The 18,493-nt window shown below is 33.6% G+C and overlaps 1 pseudogene; it reads left to right on the forward strand.

The window, feature by feature from the left end:
- Positions 1 to 582: 582 nt before the first annotated feature.
- The window catches only part of LOC114023824, a 41,993-nt pseudogene continuing 24,082 nt past the window's right edge, over positions 583 to 18,493 (forward strand).

Below are 18,493 nucleotides of genomic sequence, written 5' to 3' on the forward strand. Positions count from 1 at the left end.
ATAATAACTAACATGCATATAGTGCTGTAAAGTTTGTCAATTACTTCTCATACATGAACTCATTTCATCTTCACAATCCTGTGAGGTAGTTACTATATGTATTACTATACCCATTTTAAAGAGAAACTGAGGTTCAGAAATGTTAAGTGAATTGTCCCAGGTCACACAGGCAATAGGTAGATAGGAGAGATTTGAAACTAGGTTTACCCAAAGGGAAGTCTAACTCTCTAGCTACTATTTCGTATTGTGACTAAATGCAAATTTGCTTTAGGTATGGTGGCTTTTCCCATAAGGTTGTAAGGTTTCACCATTTTGGTTTTTCTCCTTTTGTAAGCAGAGGGTTAAAAAAAGATAATTAATTTAATTTATATAATTGTTTTAAAGGATAAAATAAAATATTACTAGCTATGCCAGAAAATATTCAAATTTTACAATGATTTGACAAACTCTTCTAAAAGGAGTGAAAGGCAACCTATGCTAAAAAAAAAAAAGACCTGGAATCAACTATGCAATCATTTAAAAATTTCATTTTTTACTTCAGAAGGCATAATCACTACTTCATAGACCTTTCAAGGAGGCAGCATGACAATGAAACAACTTCTGAGCCAGTAAGGCCTGGATTCAAATCCTGCCTTTTACTCTTTATTTTCTCTTGCCTTTTTAAAAATCTCCCCTACTTGTCCATTAGTTTATTAAGTCCATATTTCTTCTCCAATGAACTAATTGTGAAATACTGGAAGAGCTTCTGAAAATGGCAAAAAAGTGTATGTGACTCAAAAGAGACTAGAAGAATAAAAGAATTTGAAAAAAACATAGAGGTGCAGCCAAGATGGTAGAGTAAAGGCAGGGAATTCCCTGAGTTCTCCCCCAGCCCCTCCAAATATCTTTAAAAATGACTCAACAAATTCTAGAGCAGCAGAACCCACAAAAAGATGGAATAAAATAAATGCCTAGGCCAAATCAGCTTGGAAGGTTGGCAGAAAAGGTCTGTTGCACCAGGGTGAAAGAGAAGTGCAGTCCAACATAGTCTATGCCAGCACAGACCAAGCCCCAGCAACCTAGGAGCAGGCTTCAGGGCAACTGAATCAGTGGCAATACTGGCAGTTTCCAGACCTTGCAGCCCATAGATGTCAAAGACAACTTAGAAAGTCAGCAGCAAAGATCTGTCACACCTGGTAAAAGTGGTGCACAGTTCAGCATAGGCTACACCAGCAAAGCCCTGGCCACAGCAAACCAGGAGCAGACCCTGGGAGCCACTGAATCAACAGTGTGGCAGGGGCAACAACTGCTTCTGGAGCTCTCAGACCACAGATGGTAAGGGCATTGAATAGCTGGTCAGAAGGATATACAGAGGTCTCTTTGGTAGCACTGAGGCAGGACCCTGTTGCTTTGCTGATTCTCAGATCCAGGTCACAATTTGGGGTAGCAGTCCAAGGGTGAGGAGGAACACTAGTATAGCAGAACTTGCGGCCACAGTGGAGAGAGGACCCTCCTCACAGTTCTAAGGCAGAAAAGAGTGCTTGCGGTTGCCCACAGACTAAATCTCATGCCAGGAGTGTAGTAAACACCTCTCCTTAGATCATACCACCTTGGAAAAACAGGAAACTTACAGGTCCCTAGAAGTATCTCTGAAAACAGCTGCACAAAACCCCTGAAGCTTGGAATGGTGTGTCATTCACCCTAAAAGCAGAGTCCTACTTTAACAAAGACTTAAAAAGTCAATTAATAAACTGGGAAAATGAGCAAACAATGAAAAAAAATTCTGATTATGGTGACAGTAGTGACAAGGAAGATCAAAACACACACTCAGAAGAAGACAATAAAGTCAAAACTCCTGCATCCAAAACCTCCAAAAAAAAAATATGAATTGATCTCAGGCCATGGAAAAGCTCAAAAAAATTTTTGAAAATCAAGTAACAGAGGGAGAGGAAAAATTGCCCATGGAGCAGGGCTGCTATTGTTCTTCATCCAACAACAGCTTCAAAGTCTGTGTCCTATAGTGGACTATACTATGGACTTTTGAGCCAAGATTCAAATCCTAGCTCTGTCATTTTGTCCCTCTGTGCCTTCATTTCTTCCTTTATAAAAAGAGAGAGTTAAATTATAGAGAGCCCCTAAGATTTTTTTCTAGGTCTAACAATGTTCTTAAGACTACAAATCATATCGTTCTTTTTCCTTCTGATTCCAGGGAATACTCTCCATCTATTCAGAAACCAACAAAGCACCCTAATTAGTTCTTTCAACAATTGAGAGGATTTATTCAAATCTCTCAATGGTATCAATTTTTGCTAGTCATCAACATTAGCTAAATTGCAAGTCTGTGGGGAATGTTGGAATGTCAAAAATTCTCAGTCAAGTGTTCTCTTAGGTAACATCATAAGCATTCACTTGGGAAGAAGAGAAAGGAGGAACATGTTAGAACACTACATACTTTCTTCCTTGTGCTGCTAGAGGAGAAACTATAAGTAAAACAGGGAGAAATAGGGACTAGACCTGAAATTTCATTACTTTAGGTAACCCCTGGGTAAGAAAACTCCCCCTACTAATGCAGGTTAACAATTTCTCTCTGACTTCTTAGAGAGCTCTCTAGAGCAGAGGTGTCAAACGACAGGCTGGAGGGACACATGCCTGAGTACCTCTGAACCAGATTATAATATATTTGAGAAATATTTAACAAAATAAATAGATGCAATAAGAGACAAATTATGTCACTATGTAGTTTTTTTTAAGTTATTATGTGGCTCACAGGGAATTTCAAGTATGGTTTACTGGCCCCTATTTTTATTTGAGTTTGATGCCATTGGGGCCTAGAGATTTTAGGAATCAAGTGATTTCCTCCAGGTTATAAAATCAGTGTGTGTCAGAGGCAGGATTCTTTTGGACTTCTCTATCATGACACAAGACCCCAATCATCTGGCTAGATCTCTTCATCCCTGAACTTACACCTCATCACTACTTCTGACCTTTGAGTCTTCTCACTCTGATTGGAGAAATCCTCCCAGAACCTTCTTTTAAGGAGGGCACCCAGGCCAGCCACTGCTTTTTAAGTTACTTTTGTATTTTTTCCCCTTTATTAAAGTATAAGCTCCTTAAGGCCTGACTTTCTTTTTCCTTCTGTTTTCTTTCCTTCTCCCTCTTTCCCTTCCCTTTTCTTCTCTTCAACACCAATACTTCCTTCTTTCTTTCTTTTTTAATCCACAGCACTTAGCACAGTACCCTGCACTTAGTAGGTATTTAATAAATGTTTATTGACTGACTTATTTTGAGACCAGTTCTTGTAGATTGCTGAAAAACATCTAATTGATCAAGAAAGATCACTGATGACATAAGGGCACAATACAACTAGAAACTGAAAAAACAAAACAAAACTGGTAGATTTTTGACAGAAATTAACCACCCCCAGATATACATTATAAAGGGACTTAACTTCAAACTAAAGGCGCAATATGACTTAATTTTTTTTCACAACACTAGAAGACATAACAAGGATTAGATTAAGTTCTTTTTGAACATAACAAGGACATAACAAGGATTAAATTAACTTTTGTTTGATAGCAGATAGTTTATTTTTCTATTCATTATTTACTTATTTTTCAGACTCCTTTTTAAAAATTTTGAGTTCCAGATTTTCATCTTCTTTCCAGTCCCTCTTCCACCCATTGAGAAGGCAAGCAATATGATGGCAATTATACATGTGCAATCATGCAAAACATTTCTCTATTAGACATGTCACGAAAAAGCAACAAAAATGAAGAAAGTATAAAAAAATACTTCAATTTATACTCAGATTTCATCAGTTCTCTCTCTAGAAATAGATAGCATTTTTCATCATGAGTCTTTTGGCATCCTCTCAAATCAATGTATTGTTCAGAGTAGTTAAGAATTTTATAGTTGATGATTGTTATCATATGTAACAGAATTTAACAAAAAAGTATGAATAAATTACATATTTATTTCTATTAAGGGTTTTTCTGTAAGATATCCTTATCAATACTATCTACTTTTTTCATAATTTTTACTCTTTGGACTTAGAAGTTCTAATTAATAATTATGTATGTAGTAATCTACATGTAAATACTTAAATATAGCTGTGAGCTCAAACATATTGATGTTTCCTTCAGTGATGCAGACTGCAATTCTTCACTGCTTATCCATCCTGTGTGGCTCTTGTCCATAAACTTCTGAAAGGTGATGACAGGGTTCCACCTAGAATTCTGGAGCTTTATTTCTTTTTCTTAATATCACTAAATTATTAATAAAGCACATAGGCAATTTATAAGTTACCACTTGTTCTAACTTGTGAGCAGCCCATCTCTTTTTTTATTTATCATACTTTAAAAAATGATGGCATTTATTCTAGTTCTTCTTCATAGTTCCTTATTTGTAATGGGATACAGCTTGTTCCTATATACCATGTACTTCTCTATTCTCCTCTTAGGAAACCAAAGTTTTCCACAACTATCAACCATATGCTAGTACTGGTAGCTCATTATTAAAGAAGATAGGTCTTTGCTTCAGGGACAAGTTTTCCATCATTAAAAGAGCCTTATAGTTTCCCTAAGTAAATCTAATCTGTTCTCTTTTTATTTAGTTCTTAACCCAATTAATTATTCATTTGTAATGCCTTTATGTCTGTGTATATACATATATGTGTGTATGTATGCATGTATGTAATTACACACATATGTATATATTATATGTATATGTATACTTATCAATCAATCAATAAACATTTATTAAGTGCCTACTATGTGCCAGGCACTGTGATATGTACTGAGGGTACAAAAAGAGGCAAAAAATAGTCCCTGCCCTGAAACACCTTACCATATAATGGGGAAAGCAATAATATATATATATATATACACATATATATATACACACATATATAATATGTGTGTATATGTGTGTACACACACACACACACATACACACACAAAGCAAGCTATAAAGAAGATAAATAGGAAATCATTTAAAGAGAGAAAGCACTAGAATTAAGAAAGTTTGGGAAAAGGCTTCCTGTAGAAGGTAGGATGTTAGTTTGGACTTAAAAAAAGCCAGGGAGGTCAATTGTCAGTGTAGAGGATGAAGACCATTCCAGGCATGGGGGACAGCCAAACAACATGCCTGGAGCCAAACGACAGAGTGTCTTGTTCTTGAAAGGCCACTGTCACAGGATTGAAGAATATGTGTTGGAGAGTAAAGATGTAAGAAAACTGCAAACTTAGGAGAGGAGTAGTTTTAGAAGGGCTTAGAATGCAAAACAGAGCATTTTATATTTGATCCTGGAGGCAATAGGAAACCACTAAAATTTATTGAGTATGGGGGTGACATGATCAGACTAATGTTTTAGGAAAATCAGTTTGGTGGCTGAATGGAGAATGGCTTGGAGTGGGGAGAGATTTGAGGCAGGCAACTCCATTAGCAGGCTGTTACATTGATCCAGGTGTGAGATGCTGAGGCCCTGCATTAGATTGGTGGCCATGTCAGAAGAAAGAAGGGGACATATTGGAGAGATGTGGCAAAATTAAAGCTGTAGACCTTGGATATTAAAGGTGAGAGATAGTGAAGAATCCAGGATTATTTCTAGTTTGTGAATCTAAGGGACTGGGAGAATGGTAACCTTACAAGACTACCAAGTGAAGTAGTATATATAGAGAAGACAAGAGGACCCAGGAAAGAACCCTGATGGATACTTATGGTTAGAAGGCATGGTCAGGAAGAAAATCCAGCAAAAGGGGCAGAGAAGGGATGGTCAGATGGGAAGAAGGAATACCAGGAGAGAGTGGCATCTCAAAAACCTAGAGAGAAGAGAGTAGCAAGGAGGAAAAAGTAGCCAAAAGTGTGCAGAGAAGTCAAGGAAAAGATCCATTGAGAAAAGGTCATTGAGTTTGACAAAGAAGAGATCACTAGCAACTTTGGAAAGAGTTGTCTCAGGGGAATAAGGTTAGAAGCTAGATTGTAAGATGTTAAGAAGATAATGAGAGAAGAAAAAGTGGAGGCACCTACTGTAGACAGTCTTTTCATGGTGTTTAGCTACAAAGGGCAAAAGAGAAATAGGATGATAGCAGGGATGAAAGGATCAAGTGAGAGTTTTTTCAGGATAGGGAAAACATGAAAGTAAGAAATGAGCCAGTAGAGAAGAAGAGAATGAAAATAAGGGAAAGCATGGGGATGACAGAGGAGGCCATTTATTGGAGGAGACAGGATGGAATGGGATTATTTGAACAAGCAGAGGAGTTAACCTCAGTAAGGAGTAAGACCACTTTATCATGGATGGGAAGGAGAAAGTGGCAGAGGGCAGATAAATAATAGGAAATGCAGAAGAGGGTAAAAAGAGGAGTTCATGATGAATGACCTCTTTTTTTTTGTAAAATATGAGAGAAAGTTCTCAGTTGAGAGAGAGAGCAGTGAGAGGGAGCCATGGGAGGTTTGAGAAGGGTTTATAAAAAAAGTTTATAAGAGCTTCTATGGAGAGTGGGTAGTAAATTGACAAAGGAGGTATAGCAGGTTTGCCAAGCAGCAGTGAAGGTCCAGTTGAGATTATATAAACATACATTTGTAGTAGATCCAGTCCAAATGTCTCTGTGAATGTCTCCACAGTCATTTAGTTGCATATGTGTAGGTGGGAAGGTGACAAATCATGAGTGTGATCCAAGCCTAAGGCTTAGCTTGGCACAATCGGAGATAAGATAAGGGGCTTAGGAATTCAATAGAGAAAGACAGTGTGGACTTAAATTGGTTCACCAAGGAGGTACACTGGCAAGAAGAGACGTAAGCAACTGTAAGTATTGGGAGAGGATTGAAAGGTTTAGGAATTGGAAGTCATGGTAGAGAAGAAGAGTAGCATTACATAAGGGAAGACAGAGTGAGAGGTAAAAAGTCAATATATGTTTATATGCGGTATACACATCTGTATGTATTATATGTGGTATGCATATGTATGTGTATATGCATACACATTCATTAATGACAATGTATCTACGGTGTTAAGTTAGATGAAAAATCTTCATATCTTTGCTTTGTTTTTTATGTGGATGACTAGACCAAACTTTTGAATGGTTATAAATTTTGTCTGAGATACACTGCCCTGTTCCAGAGCTAGAGTTAATCAACACAGTGACAAATCATGTTTTTGTTAATTTTTAACACTCAGATTTTCAAATGAATGTGTAATCTCATTGATTCATGACTTCTCTTCAACAATGAAGTTAGTAACACATCTATACATACTAATCCTGTTCAATAATATAATTTTTTGAATGATGTAGAAAAATGTGCTACTTTATCATGAAATTTCAGTTCCATTTTGTTGTGTCTAGACTCAAAAATAAATTCCTATATTTAGTAATTAAAGGCTTTCATAACCTGGCTTCAATCAATCTTTTAGATTTATTTATTTCACCTTACTGCTCTTCACACATTACATTAAATATAGTCTTTTGTTCTTCCCCTTATAAACCATTCTGTTTGTCATGTCTTTTCCTTTGTACAAACTGTCTCACATCCCTAAAGTACTTCTCCGTCATTGTCCTTCCTTCTTGTAATCCCCTGATCCCTTTAAGGCTCAGGTCAAGTTCTACTTTCTTATATGAGTCTCTTCTTGATCACTCCAAGTTTTTAGTGTTCTCTTTTACTTTTGAAATTGGAATCAAAGAATCTGGGTTTGAATTCTGGCCCTGTCACTTACTGTCTGTACCACCCTGGGCAAGTCATTCAGTCTTTCTTAGTTTTAGTTACCTCATTTATAAATTGTTTTAATGATATGACAACTAAGGTCCTCTTCTGCTAGAAATCTATGATCCTATGAAACCAGATCAAGGCATCTCTCACCCCCTATATCAGCACAATAAAGACAGTTTTCTCCCTTCACAACAACAAATACTGGTTACTTTGATTCTTAAAAATTTAATATGCACATCTAAATGTGGTTCCAAATGTTACAAGGCTAGTGAATTGGGGTTACTGACCTAAGACTATGATAACTCAGTTTAAGCAAAAAGTAGAATTTATTTGTTGTACAAGGGGTCATCTCTAGTAGAAGACACTCTTGTCTTTTCATTTACAACTTTGGATATTAATATCTTGTCAGCACCATTACTTAATAGTGCAAAAAAATTATACTTTTCATATTCATAACTCCTCATCACTTTCTAAGTTTGAGTCTTTTTGTCTTTTAAATGAAAATGAAGCTACATAATACACATAAAACAAGTATGAAACACTAAAACTAATAATTAAACATTGCATTTTTCTACTTAGAAGTCATAAAATGTTATATGTCATTATTAATTAATCTTTTTAAATCATTCATAGTTTTAAGGCATTATTTGGAGATTTTTTTTGGCATACCTTCCCTCTATTTCTTGTTTCAGGTCATTCCTATATATCTTTATGTAATCAGTATTATTCTTCTCTTTATAATAGCATCAGCATTCATCAGAGTAGTCATAAAATAGTGCTTTAATTGCCCCTTAAAAACTTCTCAGTTCAACACAAATGGTTTTCCGATTTTCAGTAACAATCAACACACTGTATTCCATTTTCAACATTATACCACTTAATTGACTGGAAAACCTTCACTAGCATTTGCAGAAAAATAATCATATAGGTCACAACATTTTACAGAAAAATGTGGTTACACAGCATAAAATACTATAATAACTTTTTTGGATAGTTTATATTCTTACAGATAAAGCTAAAGATGGAAATTCTCTTTTTGATTTTCTTTGACTACATATTAACTATGTCTTTTAGTCAAAGTGTGATTTTTCACAATAATTAACAGAACTAGCTGAATAAGCATATGAATAGCATATTCTGCACATTCAATTTGAACATTTGTGATTCTGGTTTTTTTTTTGCCTCTCTGAGCTACAAGATAAAAAGTCCATTAAAAATACAAAGTATGACACACTTAGATTCAAATATTCAACTTCACAAGAACAAGATGGGGAGCATGGCTGGATAAATGTTCACATGAAAAAAGTAAAAAAAAGTACAAAATAAATATGAGCTAACAAAATGAGATGACAGTATATACTTAGGACCCTTTAAGCAAAATTATAACTTTTTTAAATAATTGTTTATAATGACAGCAATATTGTTGTAAGAACAACTTTGACTATTATAAATATACAAGTTAACTACAAAGGACATATGAAGGAAGAGCATCCAGAGAAAGAGCTGATAAGTAGAAGTAAGTCTAGAATTATTTTACATGTATACATATATATATATATATATATATACATACATATGTGTGTATATATACCTACATAAAATTGTGTCTAATGGTAGCTACCTCTAGGGCAGGAGAGTGACAGAAGAAAAAAAGGGAAAAAATATATGATAACTTTATTATATATTTAAAAGGAAAAGTAATTTGTACAAAATAGATGAGTAGTTTCACGCACAATCATCTTTTTTTCTATTCTACCATGTTATGGAAATGTTTATTTTATTTCTTAAGTTCAGAATAAAATATATAAAAAAGTAATATCCAAAGTGAGGAAGAGATGTATTGTGTCTAAATTATCTCCAAAGTGTTAAGTCCTCTATAAGTCCTATATGCCACATTTTAGAAAATCAGTCAAGTTCTAAGCTCAAGTCTAGCCTCTGACGTATATTGACTGTATAATCCAGAACATGATACTTAATCTGTCAGTGTCTCACATAACTTTTTCAGGCTATAATGTAGATAATAGCTGTTTATTTGTTTTGGTAGAGGGTATTTTGGTAGAGGGGATTTCTTAACTGGGAACCAGTGAAATCAAGTGAAGTTAAAAAAAATTAACAGTAACACAATAGATATTGGAAGAAATATAGATTTGGAGGTGGTGAGATCAGTTAGGAGGCTAGCGCAGTAACTTAGTGGTAAGATGGTTATATTAGTATGGGGACAATGAGAATGGAAAGCAAGTGAGGGGTGGCAGAAACATTATAAAGGAAGCACTGCCAGATCACAGATAAGTCAATGGAGAGGGAAAAGTCAATTATCTTTAAGTTTTCTAGTCATAAAAATTGGGTTTGGCAATAACAGAAATCGAAGAGTTAGGAGAGAAAATAATTTTGTAGTAAAATGATGGATTTTGATTTTAAATGCTGATTTTCAATTGATGGTGGTTTAAGTGCCCAGAAACCAGTTAAAAAGTCAGGACCAGAAATCAGGACAAAGGTAGGGGCGGGAGATCAAAGATGTTATAAATATCCTTGTTGGAAAAGTAGCTTAAATGAAAACAAAATAGATGAGAACTTCAAGAAAACACAAAAATTATTATTCGGGTTGAGGAAAAAGGCCAAGGACTAAGCTTGGGATGGGATGGGGGTGGCAAAGATTGAAGTGAATCTTTCAAAAGAGACAGAAAGGGAACTGTTAGCTAGGAAGACAACTAGAGTGGTTTAATATTTTGGAAACTAAAAGAGTTACAATAAAAATGTAAATGGTCAATAATGCTGAAAGCTGAAGATGAATCATAGTCTAAGACAGCTTTCCAAACAGTTTTGGTTCACAGTGCCCTTATTTTTTCAGTAATTTTTTTTCACATTGCCTAGACCAATATAAATACCTAATGGTTCTGTTTATAAAATGGTTGGGTCCAAATAATTTGATAAGTATTTATGTCACAACAGCTTTGTAGCTGTGTGAAAAATAATTCATATTAGTTGCAAAAATATATATTTCATTTTTAAATAACCAAAAATAACCACACTTACTAATGTGATATGTGTGCCTGTTGAGCATTGCAAAACTTCTCAAACTGGAGAGTCAGATTGGACATCAATATGCTCATTTGCTGTTCCACATTGATTTCATGCAGTATTTGCTTTTTATCATAGCAACTTCTGAAAACCAAGTTTTCCCAAAATATCACAAATGAAAAAAAATCAGAAATTACTGATATTGTCAAAAATATGAACAAATAAAATATATTTCAAACATTTGAGAATGTCATCAAAATGTGATCTAATGATGAAAATGCTAGTTCATATCTTGAGCTGGTAGTTCTTGTGGTGTCTGACAGATGAAAGATCTTGAGTATTTCTGTGTTATCCTCAAAAACATAAAATATCCTGTGCTTTGCTGTTAGTCATGGTGCTCTGAGTTACAGTGGCATATCTATCAAGAACTACTTTTGTTAGAATTAGGCACAATGGAACATGCTGATTGGTTGCCTTTGTATTTGGCAAAGTGTTGTGTATTGGAAATGCAATCTCGAGGCTGAAAAATTTTAAGGTATTGACTTCTCTCAAGGGACAGACTATCAAATTAGATAATATATGTACAGTAGTTTGCAAATCTTAAAAACTCTATTTGAATGCTAGCTATTATTTTCTGTATTCAAATAGTCACTAAGTCCTATCAAAATATCCTTTGCAATGTCTTACCTATCATCACTTTCTTTCCATCTTCACTGCTGTCATTTTAGTTCCATCTTCTTTATATTTGAACTTCCTCTTCTTTGAAATAAGGAAGCTAGATTACATGACTTTAGAGACCCCTTCCAGCTCTACATTGTTAATCCTAAAATCCTAGTTGGGAATATAATACTGACTAGTTAGGAAACTAGTCTTTGAAGTTCTAAAATTCTTTATTTTTCAATACTTCTTACAAATCCATTTTTTTGCCACTTTGAGTGTCTAATGACTAGGTAGTAATTAGAGAGAAGCAACTATCTTGTGATTTTCCCTGATTGCACATCATAGAATACTGCAGTCTATTAAAAATTTAGTTTGAGAATTATCTAAACCCAATAGAAAGGCACATGGTGACAATGATGAGGCTGTCATACATTACAAATAAAGAAATACATAGAAGTAATATCAAGTATTTTACCAGAGAAATATACACCCCCCAAAAAAGATTCCCCAAATGAATTATAACAGATAGTAAAGCCTCTCTTTCTTTGTCTCTGTCTCTTTTTCTGTCTGTCTGTCTCCTCACAACAAAGAAATGGGACATATTATTAGTGAACAATTATGTGCACACAAATTTAGAGCTATATGGAACCTTAAAAATCTCATTTAGAGGTGTCAAACTTATGGCCAGCCAGTGTAGAGGGAACTAGATTGAAATGTAATTGGATAATGCTTAGCAAAATAAATAAAAAAAAAATACCACATAAAAAAAGAGAATTATGTGTACATCAAATGGGGTCATTGCATTGACTTTTTTGTTCATTCTTTTCTTTTTCCTTCCTTCTTTTTTGATTAAAATGGAGAATTCAATTTGAAGAAGGTAATGTGAGAAAGGAACACTTTTCCCCAGAAATTATTGTTATGTGAGCATGCATGACATCAATAAAACATAAGTTTTAAAAATAATGGACTTTTCAGGTAGTGAGAGTAAGGAGCAACCAATGTATAGCCTTTATGCAACCACGCATGTATGTTAACCCTATCAAGTTAGAGTGTGAGGAAATCACCCAACCCTCAGAACACTATTTATGGAAAGGTATGAATGAGAATGACAGAGGACATACATGCATGGATAGGTTGCAATTTGAATCATTGGAAAGTGTAATTGAAATCCCATGCCCTGCCACATAAATTAGAATCTACCACAATATTGGAATAAGGAACTGAGATTCTTTAAATGTGAAGAGATCATAGAGAAGTAAATCATGTTTTAGTTGGGATCGTTCCTTCTCAGTTCTTTAGTGAAAATTATTATTTGAAACTTTAGCCCATTTTGTTTTTAAGAATGATTGACGCATGTGTCACTATAACCACATTTTCTCATTTGTGCCTCACAATAACCATTTGCTACCGATACTTGAGATATTACTACTTGTATTTGTCTCATGAAGAAATTGAGATGCTGAGAGCTTATATGACTTGAACATATGAATAACTAGGAAAATTCAAAAGTAGTATTTGAATATAGGTCTTTTTCACTCTAGGCATGAACTCAAGGTCCTTTATCATCCTCATTGCTGTTGTATGAAAGCCTTTCTGCTTGTATCTTCTATGTCCATGATTTTCATAGACTGACCCCCTCCTTTGTATACCATTTTCACAATTTTTTTCTTTGAATCCCTGATTTCCTTCTAGGATCAGTACAGGTACCACTTCCTACCTTGTCCCTTCCTTGGTTCTATTTCCTCCATCCCCCCTTCCTGGTGTTCCTTCCCTTCTGAAACTGTATATATATATATATATATATAATTATCTAAATAAAAAGATACTACTTCTTTTTGTCTTTGTTTCCCCAGTGCCTAGCACAGTGATTTGAATGTAACAAGAATTCTTAATAAATGATCATTGAATTAAATTGGCTCCCAGATACTTTTCTTAAAGAAAGAATCCTGCTATTCTTAATGGAAGTTTGTTATGAAAACATAAAAACATAATTTGGAAATTCAGAAGTGCTTCCATACATGTTTATTAAAAACAAACAAAATAAAATGAAAGGGAGATGTTAGTAAAAAAAAAAAGTAAAACAAAACAAAGCAAAAACTACTTTATGGATTATGAAAAATAAAGATATCATAAGAAAACATATACCACAAAGGTACTTCCTCACTGTAGCAGGCATGGTTGAGTAAGAAAGGAATCACTTTTTCACATTTCTGGGATTTCTCAGTGGGATTTTTTGAAGTAAAGAAAGCATTTGTTACAGATAAGAGTGATGAGATGCAGCTTTGGGCACATGAATGATGGAACTAGGAATGTAGCTATTACCCAGGATAGGGTAACTGCAAAACACAAATTTGGCCTTTTACTGAGGTCTCTACTGCTGAAGTAGGGATTTCATCCAATGGTGCTGCATAATTTGGGGAATTTTGAAATAAGTTGTTTTTAGGTAACAGGGTTCTGTCCTAGGACTTTTGTCTATATCTGTCTCCTAGCTAATCAAGGCTCAATAGTTAGCCACATTTTTGTCTTTTTTTGCTTTACAATAATTTGTTTTATATTTAAATGAGTTTTGGTAGCTGTGGTGGCTTACAAATTGAATACCCCATGGGGAGAGGTAGAAATAAAACAAACTTATATTTTTCCAATTTTTACTTCCGGTTAAGGAAAAACATGAACTATAACCACACTATTAGAGAGGAGTTTTCCGAGACTTAATCTAGTCTTCTGGCCAATAGTAAGAGAATCTAAGTACCCAACTTGACACAGAGGTTAAGTTTATATTATCTTTCATTTGAGTAATAAAATTTACTTTTGTGAATGAGGCCACTTCTACTAAATCTATACTAATTTTAAGCTTTTCATATAGGTTCTCTGGTCCATAGTTAGCAGCATTTTCCTTTGTCATTTCATTCTTCCACCCAACAGAGGGATAGTCTACAAAGCAAATGTATATGCATATGTATATAAATCTTAGCTATTATTACACATGTATGTGTGGACATGTGTGTATTACATGCAAACGTGTGTATACATATGTAGCAAATATATGAACAGAGCAAGTATCTACCACATGTGACAAATGTATATTCTAAATACATGACTTACACATTTATATTGAATGAATATTACTATATACCAAATACATATGATTTACATGTGGTATATATGTGTGTGTACATATGTGTATATACACACATAAGCATTTGCATATTTTACATATATTTGTATAAAATGCATGTATGTGTTTATATGTACATGCATATAGCTACATAGACACAGACATGCATTCACACACAGGCTATTCCAAAAGTCTTAGCACAGTTTATATAAGGTATGCCAAGATTTTTTTTCTAATTTTTGAATTGAAGATAGACATATTGAGGATACAAAAAGTGTTTTAAAATCGCTTCAAAGAAAAAAATGTATTACATTATATAAAATATAGAACTAAAATTGGATTTCCTACTATTTAGGCTTCTGTCAATAGTTAAATATCAAGTAAATTTGAGTTGAAACATTATATGTAGTATATAAAAGAAATCTCATTTGTGAGTCAGACACTTTTAATTGCCAGCTAGAATACTATCAACTTTAAAATTTATACAGAAATGATTTTCCATAAATTATTTTTTAATGTTTCTATGGAGATCAATTTCATAATGAAATTAATTTTATAATGTTTACATACCATACCTTTTTATTTCCCTATATTAGTGGATGGCTAAATCCTTAAATGAAAAGGTATGTATTGAAGGCATAACCAATCACAGAATAAATTTAACAACTTTCTGATATCTCAATATTTTCACAAGCAAAGTTACATGGCTTATGTTATATTCACAAGTAAATTTAGGTTCTGCTAACTAAATTCTCCTAACTTTCAGAACTTTCTAAAATTTCCTAACCACACAATTATGTCATATAATATTTATGACAAATTTCTTGGCATTTTAGGTGTTGAGAACAATGTAATCTCAATTTCATTTGATTTTCTCATGTGCCTTAAGTATATTGAAAAGAAAAACAACAAAAAGGAATGGGTTTTTTAACCTTCTTCTATATGTTAAAATTAAGCTACTGAGAACTAATAATAGCTGTGGTTTATATAACCTCTAACATAAGTAAAGCCTTTTACATATATTATCTCAATCAATTCTCACACAACTTTACAACTTGTCAGATAGGCGTTATTGTTATCCCATTTTATAAATGAGGAAACTGATGTTGAGAGAGGTTAAATGACTTATCCAAGGTCACAGATCTAGAAAGTGTCTGAGACAGTATTTGAACTCAGGTTAGACCTTTTGAACCACATTAATGACTTCTCCTATTCTCAGGAAAAATGAATTCCAGGCAGACAGAAAACAGAGAAGCAAAGTAACAGCACTAAATCAGGGCTGGTGCATAGCTTGAGAGGTGAGAGTCCTTGTGGCAGAGGTGAATACAGAACATGGAACTAGAAAGTAATAGAATGCAAAGTTGGGACAGTAAAAAACAAATTCTAGACAGATAGAAAGGAGTTAGATAGACATTCTCAGAAAGGTTAGGACAGTCATAGTACCTGAAAAGAACTCTAGAGGAAGGAAGCAACAGAGGTAACAAAAAATGCCCAAATGTCTGACTTGCAGAATCAGTTAAATGCTAAGGCCAGGAACAGAAATGACACTAATATCCATGTGTAAGTCAATCATTCCTTTAAGTTTAGGGAATTATGTCAAACTTCTTTTTGTATGCACACTCACACACACATACACACAAACACACACTCACACCCCACAAAACAAGTGAGTAAAGATAAGGAGGGTGTTCCCTACATATACCACACACAACAACAATGATGACAATAAAGAAAATCAAAACACAAGCCCTTTTTTATAAATGAATGTATTATGCCATCTTTTGGGGAGAAGATGTGAACCCAAACATTAAACTAAGACAAGAAAGGATAGAGAAAAAATAATGCCTTAGGTTCTTTTGTCTCAGTTTCTTTGTGTTCTATGAAATAAAACCCATTCTTACCTGGCAAACATTTAAATTTTTTAGTATTCTTGGATTTGAAACATGGTAGCTGGTATATCCAATGAAAATGTTGGTTTTCCCTAGTAGATTTTATCTGCTAAATTATTTTGTGATTTTTTTTCTTGTTCACTTACTAAGTGGACAGGTGACATTGTGTCTCATGCTGGGGATAAAAGCATATGTGATGTACCTTCATAGTGCCTATTTTTCTGTTTAAGAAATGTATTTCAAATTTTATTCTTTGAAAATTCAACAAGCTGTATAAAGTTATGAGGATAGTGCTTTAAGTACTGTGTTTGACTGAAAAAGGAATGTGAAAATTGTAAAGTATAACTACTACTATTACTACTACTTCTACTACTACTATTGCTACTATTTTATCTGAAAATCCATTAGGGATGGTCTAACAATGCAGGCTGTTCAAAAACCTCTTAAAGTCCTGTATTCATTTTTAGGAAGGTTATCAGAACATTGATTTGCCAAAGTAATAAATAAGATTTTTACCTTTATACATTTACTGCACTGGGCTTTCTTCATAGACAAATTACTTAAGAGATGTGTGTGCTTTAAACAAATGGACCTAAGCAATATATCTCTTAGGGAGTAAAATTATATTTAATAATGAATTGCATTTAATTTACATATTTGTTTAGACATTAAATTATGAATACCTGTGTCTTGAACTTTACATTTTAGCAAGAAGAGAAGCAACAAAAGCATGCCATAGTGAATCTGACAGCCCTTCCCATTTTAATAAATGGAACAGTGTCTGTTTATTTAATTCTATTTATGTCCTAAATAAAATGCCTCTTTTTGCCAGATGATTTGATCTTCAAATTAAAAAAAAACTAATTTCCATTATTAGCATTAAAAACTATGATTATTAAGCCAATTATTCTCATATGACACTTATAATTGTAAAGCAAACCATCAAATTGTCCAGAGAGACATTTTGTAGCTATTATTCTTAAAACATATAGTTGACTACATAGCTATGTGTTGCTCAGGGGAAAGAGAATTTAATTTAATGCTAAAAGCAATCTTTGAAAAGTACTTGTTGCACTGGTAGTTTGGATCTATAGGGCATGATAAAATAAGGAAGATTTTTGAATGCAGTATCTCACTAACATGAGAGAATAGTTTCTGGGTCCAAATACAACACACTTAGCATACTTTCAAATTTATATGTTCATTGCTAATTGTAGCAGAATTAATCCTGAATATATAAAGGCTGTCTGAGGAATAGAATCTTCCTTGTTTGAGTTTGAAATGTGTTTTTGGAGCCTGTTTGGATTGAATACTTTGCATAATTTCCAAAGTAGTTTTTAATCCATTCTATTTCAAGGTCATCTCAGTATTCCTTCTATGGGCACTTTTACATTTATAGATTATTTTCTTTCCCTAATATAATACATTTCAAAATCATCAACATTTTTAAGGAAAATTCCAAAACAACAGCATTCTTCAAAGGAAACTATCACCAAGGAATTTTAGATTTCTTTTTGACTCTTTTGGTAGCTTATAAGGTCTTATTTTAGGCAATGAAACACTACATTGAATTTTATCTCTCTATAAAAAGAAATATCAATCAAAACCATGTAATATACTTGCTTTTGAGGTATTAAAAGGCTTGAAAACCATAATTTTTTTCATACAATATTTCCATTTTACAAACTAATAAATAGTTTTTCTATTGCTGTTTGTCAATGGGACCTGTTTTTTATTTTTCCCTTTTCTTTTGGGAGATATTGGTGAGAAGTTTCAATCAATCAACCCATCAATTAATTGGTCAATCCGTAAGTATTTATTAATGAACTTCTATATGTCAAGTTCTATGAGACGTACTAGGGATAAAAGTAGAAAGGAACAATTCCTACTCACAAGTAGTTTATATTCTAATGGAAGAAAAAACAAAGACATTTTGTACATTTAACAAATATGTACTGCATAAATATAAAGTTAAAAATTCAAATATACACAAAAAAATTTATTTCAAGGTACCTTGAGAAGAAGGGCACCAGTAGTTAGGAAAGGAAGGAAACCAGCATTTAAGTATACACACACACACACACACACACACACACTCACATATATACATATATATGATATATATATATAT

Source organism: Vombatus ursinus, unplaced genomic scaffold, assembly GCF_900497805.2.
Source record: "Vombatus ursinus unplaced genomic scaffold, bare-nosed wombat genome assembly UNPS02014818.1, whole genome shotgun sequence".
NCBI lineage: Eukaryota > Metazoa > Chordata > Mammalia > Diprotodontia > Vombatidae > Vombatus > Vombatus ursinus.